Source organism: Garra rufa, chromosome 11, assembly GCF_049309525.1.
Source record: "Garra rufa chromosome 11, GarRuf1.0, whole genome shotgun sequence".
In the NCBI taxonomy this organism is placed as follows: Eukaryota; Metazoa; Chordata; class Actinopteri; order Cypriniformes; family Cyprinidae; genus Garra; species Garra rufa.
Genome location: NC_133371.1, coordinates 1,869,092 through 1,885,650, shown reverse-complemented (window position 1 = coordinate 1,885,650; position 16,559 = coordinate 1,869,092). Strand labels below are relative to the sequence as shown.

General features: G+C 35.5%; 1 protein-coding gene across 1 annotated transcript in view; it reads right to left on the bottom strand.

Moving 5' to 3' along the window:
* The window catches only part of kifc3 (kinesin family member C3), a 100,281-nt gene extending 85,335 nt beyond the window's left edge, over window positions 1–14,946 (bottom strand). The window contains exon 1 of the mRNA XM_073850908.1: window positions 14,778–14,946. The gene's annotated coding sequence lies outside the window, so the exon portion shown is untranslated. The remainder of the gene's footprint in view (window positions 1–14,777) is intronic.
* Between the last annotated feature and the right edge of the window lie 1,613 nt (window positions 14,947–16,559).

Below are 16,559 nucleotides of genomic sequence, written 5' to 3'. Positions count from 1 at the left end.
CTGAGCTGTTTCAACTGAAAGAAACTTGCACTAACTGATCCTAAAAATATCTGTGCCTTTGTTTTGTTTCAAGATGCACACCAATAATGTTTTATTCTAACTCACATTTATAAAAATTACTTAAATTTCTTAATTGAACTATGACTTAATCCTGGCTTAGTCTAAACCCTGTCTGTGAAACCAGGCCGTAAAGTTTAAAAAAAAAGTCTCTTATATTCATCAAGACTGCATTTATTTGATTAAAAACACAGAAAAAAATACTGCAAAATGTAAGTACAATTTAAAATGATGAGTCATTAGTCATTAATAATTAGTCATTACTTCTAGGGAAAAAAAAAAAAATAGTATCAAAGGCTCCAAAAAATATTAAGCAACAACTGTTTCCACACTGATAATAAATCTGTGATAACTGATAATAAAGTAATAATAATTGTTCTGAAGAATTATGTGACACTGACTACGTTTACATGGACGCCAGTATTCTAATTAATGACTTTATTCTGAATAAGACAATAATATGATTAAGGTGTTTACATGAGTTGCTTTTAGAATATTCCTTTCATGTTCCCGTTTTACACATTACATCCACACGTGACGCTGTCAGTTCGTCTTCGTTATGGTATATAGACATTTTGTGTTTAGTTTTTAATTTTACGAAAGCTTGAAGTGCAGTTAATTATTTGTCATGCTATATTTGCATCACCGTTTGGTAGGGGTGGGCGATATGACCTAAAATTTATATCACGGTATTTTTCATCTTTTGAACGGTGCCGGTATAATATCACGGTATTATGTTCCTGGTCTTGTTAAGAAGATCACAAATATTGTCTCTGTTCTAGAGCGATACTCTCAAAGCCATTGCTGTGTGTGAGTGCAACACTTCAACTACCTTCTGGCCATTGAAACGGTCCAACTCAGGCCCTTCAATGCTGATGAATAAGAGCCACTGAGATGTGGCTTCTCCAGTCAAGTCAATTTGTTAATTGAACTGAAACCCCTATGAGGTAGTGCTAGTAATAGTTCAGCAAGTAATAATGATCAGCAAGATTTCTGTCTTAATTTTTATAGTGTTGTCCATGAAAATGAGGCTCAGAGGTGCCATGAGTGCAATTAAATCTATAAATTCATGTTGAGATTAGTGTTTTTAAAATAAAATTTGGAATCCACAAGTATTTAAGATTTCAATAACTGAAAGGATCTGTCAGCAGGTGGCGGCAAGACACTGAAATTATTTACTGAATCGTATTGTTCATTTGATTCGTCAGAACACATGGTTCATTCAAGTGACTCTCATTATGAATGGGAAATTGAATCATTTCACTAGATTAGTTTAAAACGCATGTTCACCTATAAAGGAAACACCGCTGTGTTTGATTGGAGAACGGCGCATCTTCATTTAAACACAGCAGTGTGTCTTGTTCCAGAATAAATTTTGACTACGAAACAGACCAAAATCGGGCATAGTGTTATTCTCAGACAATCTAAGTCACTTAATAATAACGTCTCGTTTATTTAACAGCTGTATTAAATTAATATCTCATTTAAAAACTCCCATAAAAATATTAAAAGCTGTTCCTCATCTTAGTTTGCGATATCACAAAGCTCTATTATAATCAACGACACTCTCTGTACTGCGATCAATCTCTTACTTATACTATCTACACTTTGTTTATAGAAGGAATGAGGTATGAGATATGTCTCTGATACATTACTTTGCTGTGAGCCTAGACACTTCGGCGTTTGGCTTTTCGGTGCATTTAGAACTTGCACAACAGGAACAAAGCAGCGATCGTATTTATCTCCGCCATGTCAATCGCGCCGTGTTGTTATTCGCGCGAGTGATGGGGAAACCTCCCGCGGATAAACTAGAGTGAGTGACGGGATGCGCATGCTCGCTTGACGTTTGGTGTGAACGCACTGACTGTATGTGCGCATGCTATTGACAACCAGTCGCAGGCAAATTAAACTTTAGTGCCTTATTATTTAGAATGAGCTATTGTTGATGTAAATGCAGCCGTTCAAGGCACATAATAGATTTATTACGGTATTGACGGTATTAGAAAATCCATGTCGTGGCGCAATGCCACACCGGTGTTAACTATGATACCGGTGTACCGCCCACCCCTACCGTTTGGACATGCAACAATTTTTGAGAATGTGCGAGTTAAAATTTGCTGTGGTTGGATTTGTGCGAGTGCATGCTGCGCTGCTCCGAAGCGTCTGCTCCACAGCTCGTGTTTTCAGGGAGAAAAATAAATAAATACATGCAAGCACTGTCACCGAAAGCCAGTTTAGTTTTACTTGTTTGTTTGTTTGTTTGTTTGTTTTCATTTTGAAAACCCTGTTATCTCTGCCGTTTACCTCACAGTATGCTATGGAGGCTTTCTTTTATTTTTTATTAATTAATTTGATTGCTCAGTGTTTGCTCATCCTGTAATTTATTAGTCGGCATATAATACAGCATGTGATGTAGTCCATGCCTCGACTTATTCGTTTTTGTTAATAAATGCTATATAGGCTAGTTTGTCATTGTTTTATTGTTGTTTTGCTGTTAAATCAAAAATAACAAATCCATCTTTTAGGAATTTGTTTTAATCTTAAAATTGATAGGTGTAGCCTATAAATAAGCAAAACCAAGATCGTAAATTTGAAACTAAAAGGGAAAACCATCCTAAGCCATTACAAAAGAGAGATTTCTGTTCACAAAATTAAAATCACAAATAATAATGATGAAAAATGTTAACTAAATAATCAAAAAAATATAAATGATAAAATTCTGGAGTAACGATGCTGAAAAATTTAGCTTTGATCACAGAAATACATTTGATTTTTAAATGTATATAAAAATAGAAGAACGTTGTTTTACATCGTAATAATTTTCACAATTAAATTTTTTTTTCAGTATTTTCGATCATATAAGCCTTGATGCGCATTAGAAACTTATTTAAAATACATAAAATCTTACTGATCCCAAACTTTTGACCGGCAGAGTATGTGTAAATAATACATTTACAGTAGAGGTCGACCGATATTGGTTTTTACCGATACCGATAGCTAGGTTGGACCACACTGGCCGATACCGATTAATTAACCGATAGTTTTTGAAAATGGATACTGAACGGCAACTAAAATAGTGCTGTACTATTTAAAAAAAAATACTAAACCATGCTTTGTAAATGAATAAAAATATTAATAATTATTATATATTGATCATTAAAGTTATTTCATAGTTCATTAATGTTAACAAAATAAACATTTTAACAATATGTAAAATTGCAGGTTTTATGCCTTTTGTGGATATTTGGAATCTCTGTATGTCAGTAGGCCTACTGCCATCTTAAAATTAAGATTCAATTTAATTACGATTTTCAATATCAACTAAATATAACCATGCATCACATTCTCCGTTTTCAATATTACTGTATGGCTACATTTTCATTTACATTTTACATCAAATTGATTTTTCCATTATATAAGCAGGCTACTTTTTTTAAACAATTACTTATTTAAAATAAGTGTTCTTTTTCTTTATCATTTGATTATTGCTGATGAGATCGTAGACAGTAGCTTCTTTAACAGGCTGCATTAAAACGAATGCACAGATCTATTTCGATATATCAGATTTTTTGTCCTGCTCTGAAAACATAACTGACTGTGTGTACTGTACATCAGTTTCGTATAAAAGTATTCGAAAATGCAAGTGCATTTAACCGCATCCACAATCGAGCTTTTTAGGACGAACAAACCCAAAGCATAAGTGAAAGTCTGTCAGTGCGCGAGTTTTGTGCATCTAATAGTACTGCATTACAAACGGCAGAAATGAAGGCAAATGTAAAGTAAAAAACTGCGGTTGAACAATGTCAAACAATGCACATGTAGCTCACAGTGCAAATCCTGTGCAATGAAGCCCGCCGCGTCTCTAGCGCGCACATGTGCCATATGCGGGAAAAACACACGCTCATTGAAGAGAGGATTGCGATGCATCGGAGAATCCTTTTTTTTTTACCCACCCTTAATGAAACCGGCCGGACAAACGTGCAGCGCTGGGTTAACGGATAACTTGCAGGTATCAAACACACACAGGACACGTTGTGTAGCAGAAATCTAAAACAGTTTATTTAATCACCAAACGGGCAAATGTTTACTTCAAGAATGATCAAAAAAAAGCGGCAAAGGTTAGATTAAAGAACAGATCGAACGGAAAGAGAAAGTGCGATCTATATCGTTAATTGCAGCCATTTCAGAAACAATTTCTTTTCTGTTTTACATTTGTTTAAATATTATTTGTTTGTTTTTTTCAGTTTAATATGTTAATTACGAAAGAAGTTTGTGTAATTTGTAAATGTCATAAAGGACGTGGTATGAATTGGACGGCAATACGCCGGGAGAATTTGAGAGGGTCGGACACAATTTTTGACCACTTCGTATGTTTTTATTTGTGGAAAATCCCTTCTTAAACGAATTTCGTTTTGTATAATTTTTATCTTAATTTTTAATAGATATTTTTGTTGATCAGTTATTAAAATAAAATAAGAACAGGAAAATGGCATTGTAAAATAAAGTGCGTAACTACCATGCTTCAGCTGCCTGACGAAAAGGCTAAAACATAAATTATAGCTCTATATGAAGCATACAGACATTATTAGAGCTACAGAAATAAAATAAAAAAAAATCTTAAATGCACAATACTCAATCTTCCAGCCCAGAGTCAAGTCTTTATCAACATTAACAATGATTTGGGACAGATCTGTAATGTAAAACTATGGCGCGCTGTGACTCGGCAGGATTCTGTCGGCTGAATGAACACAGTTTGCTTTCTCACGTCACGTCTTTAAATCTGCAACTTTGCTGGCTAAGAATATGACCAGCTGGATATAAATCAATACAAATATATGGTAACAATCCTGAGATTAAACATTGGTCTGGGGCTTAACCTCTCATACTCTATGACAGCGGAGTGGAGCGGAGCTGAGCCGCTTCAGCAAAGAACGCAACCCGGAAAAACTATCGGCAAGGATTTTTGCCGATAACCGATAGGTCGGCCAATCAACTATCGGTGCCGATTAATCGGCAAAACCGATACATCGGTCGACCTCTAATTTACAGTACACTGTACACACACACACGTACACACACACGTACACACACACGTACACACACACACACACACACACACACAGTAAACAAATCATTTATTTTGGATGTGACTAATCACGATGAATCATTTTACAACACAAATATATAAGAGTGTTATGTTTTATTTTGATGAATTGGAATATGGAAAAATGGAATCAAGCAAAAATAAAATCTTTTACAAGATTCCAAAAGCAAACTACTTATAATGATTGACTGCAGTCACTAGTGTTATGCATGTAATGTAGTATGTCAGCTGATTAAAAAGGCAATAAACATAAAATTATATGATGGTTAATAAATTACAAAGATGAACCATGAACAAAACAATACAACTGCAATGTGGTGGATATCAAAGTATGGCAATATCAACAAATGGCCTCAATGTCTTGACAAGAATTTACAATAGGGATGCACAAAAATGAAAATTCTTGGCCGAAGCCCAAAAATTAAACACTGGGCCAAAGGCCGATTACTGTACATGGTTTTCAGTGTTTTTTTTGTTTTTTTTTAACCAAAATGTTTTTTGTTTTTTTTTGCTTTTCAAAAAATTTAAAAAATAAATTACAAAACAACAATTTAGAAAAATGTACTTAACACTAAACATTTTTAACATTCTAGTAGACATTAAAGCCTACCAACAAAGCACAATTTAATTTAAAATGAATAAGTTAGTAAAATAATATTATTTGTCCATTTTAAGACCCCCTTCTTGAATCAGGCATGTGTTTTTAATGTACAAATAAATGCAGCCTTGCTGAGCAATAGAGAATGTTATAATAAATGTACAATTGACAGCAGCAGTCAGCAGATTTATGAATGATTGTCATTACGCTGTTTCAGCGCAGATTTTCCTCATGCGTTGGACTTTAAACTCTGGCTAATGAGCTTGTGCAGAGCTGTCAGAATACATACAGTTTGTGCATGTATTAGACAACAATGTTCTGTAGTTTATTTACTAATGATGAAGGCCAGTTCGCGATTTCCACACTGCCGACATGTTTGCTGCATTAGTGTGCGCCTCTATTTGATGGCATCACTCTATTGTTCGGTATAATTTATCTGGCCTTTTCGCTTATTAATTTCGGTTGCCAAACATTCGGTGCATTCCTAATTTACAATGATGAAACATGAAACAAAGTAAAATTCTGGAAGAATTGTACAACTTGCTAGTTTCCATGAAAGTACAATGAACAGGCCATTTCTAATTCCGTGGTGCTGTGTATCCTTTTAAAGGCCTGATGGCTTCAGTCTCTCCATTTATTGTAATTGCATGGAAAAGGCCAGTGCATGCTTGGGAATTTCTTCTTTTGTCTGTTCCTTAAGGATATTGCATGGTTTTGCAACAACATGAGTATGAGTAAATGACAATTAAAAATGTAGTTCCTCAAAAAATGCTACAGATATATGACCAGTTGGCGCAAGCTTGATTATTACACAAGTGATTATTACGTTTTAAATATGGATATTTTTCTTACAAAAATGCATTGATTCGCTATCGGAGGCCTTTTTTCACCCCCCAGAGCCGTGTGAGGCACTTTTTTATTATGGATGGATGCATTTTCTTGGACTTGTTTTGGACTAATAAAGAGAAACACCCACCCAAGCTATTTTTAAAGCTTGGAAATGCCAGGATAATTTTTTATAATAATTTAACTCCGACTGGATTTGTCATATACACCTAGGATGCCTGGAGGGTAAGTAAATAATGGGCTAATTTTCATTTTTGGGTGAACTAACTCTTTAATGCTTAATTACAAAATCCATATGACAGACCTTTCCTATAAAAAAAAAAAAAAAAAAAAAAAAAAAAAAAACCTCAAAAGTCTTATTTGCCTGAACTTTTAACCAGGAGATGTTGGATGAAGGTAATTCTCCTTTACAGGTTTACAAACAAAGCAAGAGGTAGATCATCACATTCACTTTCTTTATTTTAAACAATATAGACACGTTGTCCTCCTAAGACACGAAACTATCGGTTTTTGTGAGAAACTGAACAGTATTTATATAATTTTTTACCTTTGATACACAGCCACGTCCCTCTCTCCTGAGCACGAGTTTAGCTTTCGGCTCGTGACATGTGTATGCGCTCTGGCGTAGTATACGCAAAGGCCGGAAGCGATCTGTCGCGTGTATACTACACTCATTGTTTACACAGTGCACACAGACTGTGGTTATAGCGGCTATTCAAAAAGGTAATTACTTGCGCTTATCCCGATCGTTCAAACTGATTTAAAGCTAAAAGATTACATTTGCTTGCGCAAACTCATCCGGGACTTTTAACCGATTTCCCCTTCCGGCGTTTGCGTATTCTACGCCAGAGCGCATACACGTCACAAACCGGATGAAAAGCTCGTGTTCAGGACAGATGGACGTGGCTGTGTATTAAAGGTAAAAAATGATATAAATACTGTTCAGTTTCTCACAAAAACCGATCGTTTCGTGTCTTAGGACATCAATGTATCGTCACGAGTCGCAGGGTGTAATTTGGATTTGTCTGTGTATGTTTTTGTTTACTTTTAAAGGTTTGGTGCCCATCCACCTCTATTATTTGGCTGGCAGACTGCACTGGTTTTTGTTAAAAATCTTTGTTTGTGTTTTTCTGAAGAAACAAAGTCACCTACATCTTGGATGCCCTGGGTGTAAGCAGATAAACATCAAATTTTCATTTTTGGGTGAACTATCCCTTTAAGAAATATTTTTATGTATATGTGTGTGTGTGTGTGTGTGCGTCCAAATAGTTTTGGTGCAACTCTAGGTCTTTGTCTCTAAGACAAATATGTGCACGAAACTTTTAGTGGAATCTTACTGTTATCTCAACCTATTAATGAATTATAAAGTCAGTGCGTACAGATGCCATGCAAACACCCAGGTATGTGACTTCTAGTTAAGAGGCTAAATCGAAACCGACCGCTTCAGTTAATAAAATCCTATGTGCATTGCATTTTAAGTGTTCAAACATGTTTTGGTGCAACTGTAGTTCTTTGAACAAGGCAAATATTTGCACTAAACCTTCAGTGGAATTTTATTGTTAACTCAATCTATCAGTGAATAATAAAGTGTATGTGTGCAGGTGCATTCAAACGCCCAGGTATGCAACGTCTAGTTAAGAGGCTAAAGCGAACACGACCACCTCAGCTAAGCAGCTTAGAGCAGAAATATTTTAGCAAAGTGAGCAGTGGGATTAGGAAAAGCTGACAGCTGCCACTACTCTCATTCAAGCCCTTCACAATTAATGCAACAAGACAGTGAGTTCAGAAAGGGAAAGTCAGCAAAGACGTGTACAGCCTTTCTGGGAGTCTCCAGGCAGCGATGGATTTAGCTTTGCTGTCACACAATGCCCTCAATGTCTGCTATTTCAGGAGCAAATTACAGAGTAACAAAAGGGTGGGAAACCTCAAAATTACAGGGTCGATGTCCACTACTGTATGATGCAATACCTCAGCTTTCATATTTTCGCATACATTTTCAAGGAACTGTTCTTCTGAGAATACTGGTCTTGACAGCACAGGTCAGAAAAGTGAGGATCAGTGTAAACTTGAAAGGTTAAACAGTGGAAACAAGTTTTACCCAGCCTTCTGCCAATGAGCAATGACTTCATGAGTGAGTCAGAGTCTCCCTTGAGGTATATGGGTGTATATATGTACACATGTGGCGAGACGGCCATATTCTGGGTGTCTGACATCTGTTGCACACATTGTGCTTTACAGAATCACACAGCAAAATTTATTCAGCCCAGAGGATTCAAAAAGAAAGAAAAATAAATCAAAGCCTGTTAACCAGAAGAACAAGCTAGGCTGTTAAAACTCACATGTGAACATCATCCTAATTTTCTTTTGTTAAACTAATTAATTAAACTCACAGAAATCTTCTTGGGCATTCTGAATATACAGACTGATAAACACAGAAAGCTCATGGAGCACAGCACCATCTGTTGGTCTGAGCTGTTTCTTGGATAGAGGACAGAGTCTGATTCACTGCAATTATGTAACACGAAGTCTTCCTTGTGTTGCCAGTGTACAGAAGGGTGTGACAGGGTGTCTCAGAGAAATCAGTTGTTTATGCAGTTTAACTAATGTATACTTAGGGAAACGAAAATGACAGTAATACGCAACACAGGATATTCCTTAATTATAATTACATAAGTAAACAAAATAAAGGTGATACTGTGAGTTATGTCACTCATTATCTTCGTAAAAATGGTCATTTTAAAGGAGTCACGTAATAATAATTGGTAGTTGACATCAGGTAATGACAGCAGTGTCTTAAAATATCATCTTAAAGGGATAGTTCACCCAAAAATGAAAATTATGTTTATCTGCTTACCCCAGGGCATCCAAGATGTAGGTGACTTTGTTTCTTCAGTAGAACACTAATAAAGATTTTTAACTCACAAGCCGCAGGGTTTAATTTGGTTTTGTCGGTGTATGTTTTTTTGACTCTCAAAGCCATGGAGCCAATTGACCGCCATTATATGGCTGACAGACTGCAACGCTATGAGTTAAAAATCTTTGTTTGCATTCTATTTTTTTTTTCACAATATTTTAGTAAATTGTCTGTTATTATAAAAAATTTATATAAGTTCATAATGTTAGAGAAACTGCATGGAATATTTGTTCAAGCTGTCTCAAACTTTGATAAATTAATTTCTAACATTCTCAAAATCTTTTTAGTAGTTTGTGATTTATGGATGCTAGCGGGACACAAAAAAATAGCGTTCAATAAGCAGTGTTTGGGGTAACAAGTAACTCAAGTTACGTACACTTAAAAATAAAGGTGCTTCACAAGGTTCTTCACAGTGATGCCATAGAGAAAGAACCATCTCTTCCTTACCTTTTTATAATCTGAAGATCCTTCTTTTGTCACAAAGAACCTTTTGTGAAACCGAAAGGTTCTTCAGATGTTAAAGGTTCTTTATGGAACCATTTAGACAAAATAGTTTTTCTATGGCATCATGAAGCACCTTTATTTTTAAGAGTGTAATAATATTACTTTTTGATGTTACTAGAATAAATGTAAACATGCATTAATTCTTCTCACTCACTACAAAAACAAATACAGTATCCCTCAAAATGAATAAAAAAAGTGAAATTTAATGCAAACCTGCAATAATTAAATATGTTAAATAATACAAATATCATTTATGTATTTAATCCCATTTTATTAACCAATGTATTTGCTGCCGACCTTCGATGATCTAATTCATCCATGCTTATAAGCAAAAATTACTCAAGATAATCTAACATTTGTTTTCCTTTTTTTATTGCTTTCTTCTGTGGTCTACTGTACAGATGTGAATTTACTTTTCTCTAAGCCTGAGGCTTTTGGTGTAAAAAGGCTTTTACATTTGCCAAAATTAGACCTTTTTATATTAAAAACAAACAAGCAAGCCCTGCCCAGATTTGACGAAAGTAACACAAAAGTAACGTAACACAACGCATTACTTTCCATAAAGTAAGTAGTTACTTTTTTAGGGAGTAACTCAATATTGTAATGCATTGCTTTTAAAAGTAACTTTCCCCAACACTCAGTAAGTACCTTGGTTTTGAAGTCAAAGTATGATTTCCGTAAACAAAAACAAAAGTTAAATAAAATAAATAAATATGCATAGAGCCATTTTTTTCAGTGGGGATGTGTGTACCGTTACACCCCTAGTGGACACATTTATAAAAAAATAATTTAGATTCAGACTGATTTGCTAATGAATTATTCAGCCTTGGAAGAAGCAATTTAAGTCAAATATTTACTCTCAAATAAGACGCATGAGATGGCTAATATTAAGATGGCTTGCATGCTTCACTCTACACAACAGCAGTCTAGGAAATACCTTGTTCAGCATAATTTGCCTGAGGACAAGACATGACAGACATCTATTCTGACAACAAACAAGTGACAGTTGGTGCCTTTTCTACCTCAACACACACACACACACACACACACACACACACACACACACACACACACACACACACACACACACACACACACACACACACACACACACACACACACACACACACACACACACACACACACACACACACCATAGTGTTCTCACCGACTCCTCACTAAGGAATGTACTTAAGGGCATATTCGGGAATCATAGAGTACAAACTGGACAAGGCAGCCCAACATGTCTATGTACGTCAGTATCACACCCCGTCAAACACAAAAAAACTTAAACATTATAAATGATAAAGTGCCTTCTGCAATGCACTGTAATGGAAGTTGTGCATTTCTAGCAAATATGGTTTCACTGGTGAAGAGGTGTCCAATGACCTTTAATTTGGTGACCACTATCTCAGATAAAAAAAAAAGAGGAGGAAAAAAACAACAACTTGTAATTGAAGCATATTTTCATTTCTTTCTTTTTTTTTGTTTGTTTCAACATTTTGGCCCGGTTTCATAGACAGGCCTTAGCCTAAGCCAGGATTAGGCCATAGTTCAATTAAGACATTTAAGTAATATTTATAAATGTGCCTGTTAAAAAACATTACTAGTGTGCATCTTGAGACAAAACAAAGACACTCATATATTTTAAGATCAGTCATTGCAAGTTTCTTTCAGTTGAAAAAGCTCAGACTTACATTTTAGTCTAAGACTAGGTTTAAAGGAACACTCCACTTTTTTTGGAAATAGGCTCATTCTCCAACTCCCCCCGAGTTAATAAGTTGATTTTTACCGTTTTGAAATCCATTCAGCCTTTCTCCTGTTCTGGCGATATCACTTTTAGCATAGCTTAGCATAGATCATTGAATCCTATTAGACCAATAGCATCGCGTTCAAAAATGACCAACGAGTTTCCATATTTGTTGTATTTAAAACTTGACTCTTCTGTAGTTATATCGTGTACTAAGACCAGCGGAAAATGTAAAGCTGTGATTTTCTAGGCCGATAAGATTAGGAACCTCACTTCCATTCCGGCGTAATAGTCAAGGAAGTTTGCTGCCGTAATATGGCCGAAGCAGGTGGAATATTATCAGAAATGAGTTCCCAGCTAGTTTAACATTTGCACATGTGCTGTGTGATATTACTCCGCCTGCTTCGGCCATATTACGGCAGCAAACTTCCTTGACTATTACGCCGGAATGGAAGTGTAGTTCCTAATCTTATCGGCCTAGAAAATTGAAGCTTTGCATTTCCACCGGTCTTAGTACACGATATAACTACAGAAGAGTCAAGTTTTAAATAGGACAAATATCGAAACTCGTTGGTCATTTTTGAACGTGACGCTATTGGTCTAATAGGATTCAATGATCTATGCTAAGCTACGCTAAAAGTGATATCGCCAGAACAGGAGAACGGCTGAATGGATTTCAAAACGGTAAAACTCAACTTATTAACTCGGGGGGAGTTGGAGAATGAGCCTATTTCCCAAAAAAGTGGAGTTCCTTTAAACCATGTCTCTGAAATCGGGGGTTTATGTTTTATTTCTGTATTAAAATGTTAACGTGAATTTAATTACAAATTAAACATTTCAGTACATTTTTGATCTATCTTAATTTAATTATTTACAATGTTATAACGTTACAAATTTTATAAAGCTGAATATAATATAGTTGAATATAATGCAACATTTGCTTTTGGCCCAGGGCCCTCAATCAAATTAGATTTTTAGCCCTTTGTATTCACATTTTTTGGCACCATTGCAGAGGGTGACTAAATATGACACATAATTCAGAAATGCTCATGGTGCAAGATGGCAAAAAAATGTGTCACATAGTATCGAAGAGCATTCACTGCGGATGCGGTCAGTTTCACTTCCAGAACAAAAATGTACACAATTTACACACCTCTTTGTCATCCAAGATGTTCATGTCTTTTTTCTTCAGTCGTAAAGAGTTTCTTGAGGAAAACATTTCAGGAATTATCTCCATTTAGTGGACTTCAATGGTGCCCCCAAGTTTGAACTTCCAAAATGCTGTTTAAATGCAGCTTCAAATGGCTCTAAGCGATCCCAGCCGAGGAAGAAGAGTCTTATCTAGCGAAATTATCTGTCATTTTAGAAACAAATTGACAATTTATTTACTTTTTAAACTCAAATGCTTATGTCTAATCTTGTCAATAGTTAGGGTATGTCGAAAAACTCCCATCTCGTTTTCTTCAACTTCAAAATCACCCTACATCGCCGTTTTACCTTTTTTTGCAAAGGGCATTTGAGCTTCTTTGTATGTTCACTTTGTAAACACTGGGTTGGTACTTCTGCAGCAATGTAAAGTTGGGGAAGAATACGAGAAGGGAGTTTTTCAACATACTGTACCATAACGGTCTTGAACCAAAAAAAACTTTGTTTTTTTGTTAAAAAAAAAAAATACAGATTGTTTTGCTAGATAAGACCCTTCTTCCTTGGCTGGGATCATTTAGAGCCCTTTGAAGCTGCATTTAAACTGCTTTTTGGAAGTTCATATTCAGGGGCACCACTGAAGTCCATTATATGTAGATAATTGCTGAAATGTTTTCCTCAAGAAACAAAATTTCTTATCGACTGAAGAAAGAAAGACATGAACATCTTGGATGAGGGGGTGAGTAAACTACTCTTTCAACACAAATAGCAGCATAAAATGTTGAAAACAACACAAATTCCATTTTCCCCAAGTCTTCTGACGAAAAAACTATGAGAGAACCTGTGAGATTCTGATTAATTGGATTCTAGAATAAATCGTTTTGATGGTTTCTTTTCATGAAATCAGTCAATTCATTGACCAGACTCAAACAAATCTTCACTCATGATTGGAACATGGCGCCTTCTCTCATGACCATCCACAGACTTACAGTAGGGTCAACATAATGAGTAAATAACTTAATTTAGGTTTGTATCCACAGCTATTCTAAGGCTTCAGAAGAGACCATAGATAAAGAAATTCATAGTTTTAGAACAACAAGAAAGTGAGTAAAATTATCTGAATTTACTTACTTTTTTGGGGGTGAACTGTCCCACAGACATAAACAACTGGACCGTTTTTACAAACAGTACTCGCTGTCCTCTTGTCAAAGATTTATCAGAGCAGCATTCACACATGAGGACGTTCAAACAACCACTTCAGGTACTAAGGAAGTTATGAAATAGAAGTGTCCCACGGCCTTTTTAATAGTCAGTCTAACTCAGACTTGTCCGAAATGACAAGATGACTAGTTCACGGAACATCCGCTGGAATTGTACCGGGCACACCCGGACTTTGATACACCGAAAATACTGCTGAATAAACCGTGATTAAACGGTCAATCATTCATTCCATGAAAACGTATAGCTTATATTAAAAAGTTTAAGCACGTATAAACGATTAATAATAATTGTGCACATTATATTATTAGTCTTTTTAGACTAGAGAAAATAAAGATGACTCTCTCAATTTTTTCACCGCCTCTCCTTCGAAAAAACGTAAGCAGATAAAGATCCGATTAATTTTATCCGGATAAACAGGATGTTTAGTTTGTTTCAGGATGTTCTACAACTTGTATTTACTTTATTAAACGAGTATGCAGGACTGACAGCACTGACGAAAAAACAATTGGCTATAACCGCGACAGTTGCACGTGTCCTGCACTTGTATTGTATAAAGTCCTCATGTTTTCTCTATATAGCGGACTAACATAAGTGTAAAGTATCAAGCATGTGCGATACATAAGTAAAAGAATGTGCTTACGTCTCAGGCCAGCACGCCAAATTCCTTCCTCCGCCCTGTTTCTTCCTCCTTAACCCGTTTCCTTCTAGTTTTATTCCACTCTTCTATCCGTCTGTTGAAAAGCAGCGTTTTATCTCACAGTTGTAAGAGTTTAAAGTTTTGTGGTCTCTCGTGAAGTGAAGATAAACACGGCTGAGTGGAACATGCAGCACGAGACGCGCGCGCACAGCTGACTGCAGTGACGCAAACGCTCCTCCTGTTCAAGCCAAGGGTAAATGAACGCGTTTCCCATCCTATTAGAAACTACAGGCCACTTCTCAGCCCTCATTAACTCAAACTCTCAGTCAGCCCTTCTGATGGTCAGAAGACGTGTAATAATAGACACTAAAAGAACTTTAATTATAGATAGGATACATGTCTTTAATTTAGAAATGGCCAAAGATGGCATTAAAAGCATTTTACTCAACATGTTTGCGGATAAATTATGAAGAGGCATGTTGTTGGACACCCTTTGTTTTAATAGAGTACAACTTGTGCTTTTATATCCATAATGCTTTAATAAGATTTCTATATCATACACATATAGCCTACTATCTATCGATCTGATTAAATCAGCACTACTACTAATTCAATACGCAAGTGTTTGCCTATTTAATTTAAAGAAGCCCATATAAAACACTAAAAGTTATTTTCAAACTTCGTACATACTTGCAATGTAAAATTGGTATTAAATTAGAAAAGAAAGCAAAATAGAATCATTTTTCACTAGTGGTCTCTGACTTTTGGACCTGGTTGTATAGCACTTCAATAAACATGCAGAGCTGGGTAGATTACCTACAAATTGTAATCCGTTACTGATTCCAAATGACAAAAATTGTAGTTAGTAATGTAATCCGTTACATTACCCTGCTGAATAAAACAGCTAAAACCAGCCTAGGTTGGTTGGCCGGTCTTAGGTTTAAACTGGATGTAGCTAGTTTTAGCTGTTGGTTTCCCAGCCTGACCAGCTAAAACCAGCCTGACCAGTCTGGAAAAGTGGCCAAAACCCCTCTAAAACCAGCCTGATGACCAGCTATGACCAGTTAAAACCAGGCTGGTTGACCAGCTAAAACCAGCCAACCAGCTTAGGCTGGTTTTAGCTGTTTTTTTTTTTTTTCACCAGGGTACTCATTTCAGGTAATATAATCAGATTACTTTTTGATTACTTTTAGATTACCTTTGACCTAACTCGTTTATCGTAGTGATTTAAATAAATTAATCTTGTACCATATTGATATAAAAATACAAATAGTAAGAAAATATATTCCATTTGTTGTTATTAACAACATGAAGTGCATTAAACATTATATTATGTCAAGGTTTCCCAAACTGGTGTTTGTCAAGGAACTGCAGGGGGTTTATGTGTTCAATGTTAATAAAGTTAATAATTAATTAAATCATAAAAAGGTTAAATTAAAACAAGTCATTATAAAATCATTTAAAATAAAACGCTTACTAAAAACAAATAATAATTTATTTGTTTACCTGCATGTCATACGAGAACCGTGAACATGCAAATGTGATATTTAATTATTAACACAGCTGGGTTTATTACTTACAATTTGTAATCCATTACTGATTACAAATTACATGACAAAAATTGTAGTCAGTAACGTAATCCATTACATTACACATTTTGGGTAATGTAATCAAACTACTTTAAGATTACTTTTGACCTAACTCGTTTATCACATTGATTTAAATTGAATAATCTTGTACAATATCGACATACAAATACAAATAGTAAGAAAAATATATTCCATT